General features: G+C 39.5%; 1 pseudogene across 1 annotated transcript; it reads right to left on the bottom strand.

Annotated features, from left to right (window-relative positions):
- Positions 1-272: 272 nt before the first annotated feature.
- Positions 273-3,498, bottom strand: LOC143555573 (UDP-arabinopyranose mutase 1-like; annotated as a pseudogene). The gene is made up of 4 exons (XR_013139222.1): positions 3,141-3,498; positions 1,700-1,950; positions 846-1,014; positions 273-745 (listed from the first exon to the last, which is right to left on the bottom strand). The product of XR_013139222.1 is annotated as a UDP-arabinopyranose mutase 1-like (transcript).
- Positions 3,499-3,982: the final 484 nt, after the last annotated feature.

Here is a 3,982-nt window from a genome sequence, read left to right as displayed (position 1 = left end):
TTGCTCACTTGCTAATTCTCGCTAGAGATCTTCAAATAGCTAGCGACTTGAAACTCGTTAAAAAAACTCACTTAAAAAATCGACTTTTTAACAAACCAAACCAGCTTGGCTAGCATCGTTTATAAACCATGCCGAGCCCGGTTTGCCTCTTTCGCAAGCTGAGGCAGCCTGGCCTGCCTTGTTTACAGTTCCATAGAACTTTTGGAGTGTCTACCATCTATGCTATTTTTTTAAAACCATGTGAGTATAACACCTTTTGAAACATATATCGTCATACATTCATATCTAGAAACACAAGTCACATCTCTCAAATAAATTCACTAAGACAAAATAAAGCCGGTGACAACAAATTCCAAACATTATTCCAACAGTAAAGAAAACTAAAACCAGACATTACTCAAGTCCAACTCTACTTGGCTTTAGAACCCTCAACTTTACTCGCGGTTGCCCCATCCGTCACTGGGTTGAGCTCATCCCAAGTAACCATGGCATCGCTAAGTTTCTCAAAGTAAGGATCAATGGGGCCCAGTTTCTCCTTCACGAGCTTTGAGAGCTCGATGTAGCATTTCTGTGGGGTCGTGCATTCTTTGGGAAGCGTGACATGTTGGAAAAACGGAATAATGTCTTCTTGCCAGTAAATGCCTTTGTATTCTTTCTTTAAGTTGACAAATGGGTTGCTAGCTTTGCTGTGCCAAATGTAAGGTAACCCGGTTTTCACACCTAGACCCAAATGGTCACATATCACCTATATGTTCACAATAACTTGATCAATATATGGGTAAACGGGTCGATTCGAATAATAGGTAAAAGCAAAAAGGTTTAGCTACATAGAAACAATGAAATACCTTAGCGCACCAGCCGGCCCACATGTCATCATAGCGCCCAAGGGGCTGACCGTCTCCCATGAGCCCAAAATACATGGCGGGCCCGATAAGTTCCCTATGGAAACCAAGGTTCATCCCACACATAGGGAAAAGGGTCCCTTTTGGGATGGTCAACACAGCATCCACATACCTGTATATTTCCATTATTTCATTAAATTGAGTGCACGTCTAGACTTAAAAAAACAAGTAAATCCGTTTTAATAAAAATGAGCCAAGCCAAGCCGGATTGGTTTGTAAACAAGTCCAGCTGAAGCCAGGGTTGCTTGGCTCGTGGCTTGCTTGTTAAATGTCTTTTTGGCTTGCTTGCTTAAAAATATACATATAAAACTTTGTATTATATGTATGTTAAAGTTTTACATTATATATATGTTAAAAAAAACGAGCTGGCCCAGTATTATAAATTCCGTAGTTTATAAATTTTGCACTATGTGTATGTTAAAAAAATATTTTTTGTTCTTTAAATATCAATATGTGTAAAAGTATTAAAAAAACAAGAAAAATAACCAGCCAGCTCGAACTTTTTACAAACCAAGCTTGACTTTTCAGCTTGTCGAAACCAACGAGCCAGCTCAATATCATAGATTCTCAAGTTTATGGATTTTGTGGTATGCGTATGTTAAGATATATACTTTTGTCTTTTGTATATCATTATGTGTAAATAAAATTAAGGAGCAGGTGCAAGAAGCCACGAGACGGAAACTCGTTAAAAATAAACGATCCAAGCTGAGCCGGCTCGTTTAACTTATAGCTCAAGCCCAACCTGCCTGGCTCATTTACAGCAGCACTATTGTCTATACAGAAGCAAAAAGAAGTACCTGGTGTTGCGTTCACGAGGCTTGACGAGTTGAGTGGGGGCATCATAATCAGGAATATTAAGCCAAAGTCCATGAGAAATGGCGGTGGTGACACCTTCCCTTAAACTGAAGGGATAACCCCTCACAAAATCGGCACCTTCTCTATACGGGTCATACAATGTGTTGAAAAAGAAGGGAGTTGCTGGTGTTAATAAGTTGTGAATATGTTGTGCCAATGCATTGATCTCTTGCCCACTTGGATCCTTTGCAACCTTCATTGCAATACAAAATATAAATAAATCAGCAGTCATGCATATAATATAATAACTTGCATAAGAACAGTAAGTCAAACATTAGTCGGATGGAATGGCTTAAAAATCCTCTCATGCACTTGTTAAAAACAAATTTTAGTAAGTTACATTAATGCTACAAGCATCCAAATGTCATTTTCTTATTTTTTTTCCAGTCATTTCCCACATTAATTACCAGGGCTCTCATCTTTGGAGGCCCAGCGCGCATAATAAAATTGCGGCTCTTCATAAGAAAATTGCTATCGAACCTATGAATCCAATGTCATCTATGTCTATGTATAACTATCAGCCAGGAACCCTCTCTCTCTCGCCAAACAATCTCAGAATTAAAATTAATATATATATATATAGGGGAGATTTCAAATAAGAACCCCTTTGAGTTTTAAGAACTCGAAAGAACTCATATATATATAATTTGTTACTTATTACTTATTAGAATTTGGGGGCCTAAAGTCATTACTTTATTTCACTCTCGTTTGAGCTAGGTATAAGCTCAGCACCATTCTGGTACCGACCGGTCCCGATCCCAATTTTTATAAAAACTTGATACGATACCGGTATCATAGGCAAAAATTCGGTAAATACCGGAACCGATACCGATCCCGAATTCCATGATCCTGATTTTCTTAAAAACTTAGTATCGATGCCCGATATAATTTGCTCATACACACACTAAAAATAAAAATGTGACAAAATATTAACATTAGAAAATTTAGTCATACCAATTTTATAATTAAAAATAACTAATCTTTATAATTTAGTGGTAAATTACTATGCTAGTCAGCGAATATTAGGTTTAACTGGCGTTGATTGCGATTCCTAATTGGACAACAAAAAGTCAAAATAATTAGAAAGCCATCGATGAGAAAAAGTCAATAACTTTAAAACCCACCACCGGTCCCACAAACCGAACAATCGTACGGCAATCACCAGATCACATACTCCCATCCCACCAAACTTCTAAACACACAACACGCGTCACAATCTGGCCACAGCCTACAATAACGACCTGGTCTAACACACAGCATATCACAACTCCCTAGTCTTCTATTCTTCCCAACTGTTGACTCGTTCACGATCCCTGACTCCCTGAGTCAACTCAGTCATACAAATATTTCAAATTTTAAAACAAGGATATTGAATATACTTACGAAGCAATCATCGTCAATGGTGAAGATGTACTTCTTCTTGGAAACAAGGAAGCCGAAGCACCGACAAGCGGAGTCCTTGAAGGAGATGCAGCTGGATTTGGGTCCGAGGATCCGATTAATATCATTGCGGTTGTAGAGTTCGTAATCGAAGACTTCGGGTACCCGGATCGTTTTGGATGGATCACCGTCTTGGACGATGATGAGATGTTAGGGCTGGAAGAACGGGCGCCACTGCTCGAGGAAATCGAGGTTTCGGATTGTCGGGATGACGATGTCGAGGTCGTCGACTAGCGGCGGTGTGATTACCGTCGCCGGGATAGACATGGTGTGTGAGTGAATTTGGGGAGGTGAGAACGGGGTATTTATTAAGAAGTGAATGTGGGCCACATGGGGATGCCGTGTTGAGGAATAGAGTTACAAAGTATTGAAATAATGCACCTTTGAAAAGTAGATTGGGAGTTATTGAAAACTAGTGTTTTCTACACGGCGTGTTGCGTCAGGACAGCTGGTAAAACTCAGTGTTGAAACATGGACCTTAGTAAAATCCGAGCCTTACGACGATGAATCGACACGAATTTAGTCAGTATCGGATGCGTTCGTTATGATATAGACACGAATTCGGTCGGTAAACTTGGCCATTGGTAAAACCGAGTGTTGTCGGTCATGGGCTTTAAATAAGGCCGCGAGTCTGGTGAACTCGGTTGGTTTCTTTCAAGTTTGTTGTGTTACCTGAACTAAAAAAAAATTAGCATTTGGTCGGTTTCCATTACAGTTATTATGATAACTGAAATAAAAAGCAAAACTTATCGACCAATACGGTGCCGCCAAGTGGCCCAATAAGC

This window comes from Bidens hawaiensis, unplaced genomic scaffold, assembly GCF_021521415.1.
Source record: "Bidens hawaiensis isolate Kalapana, Puna unplaced genomic scaffold, B.hawaiensis_p1.1 tig00018162_1, whole genome shotgun sequence".
Lineage (NCBI taxonomy): Eukaryota > Viridiplantae > Streptophyta > Magnoliopsida > Asterales > Asteraceae > Bidens > Bidens hawaiensis.
Note: the sequence above shows the minus strand (reverse complement) of the source record. Positions and strands in the feature narration are given on the sequence as shown.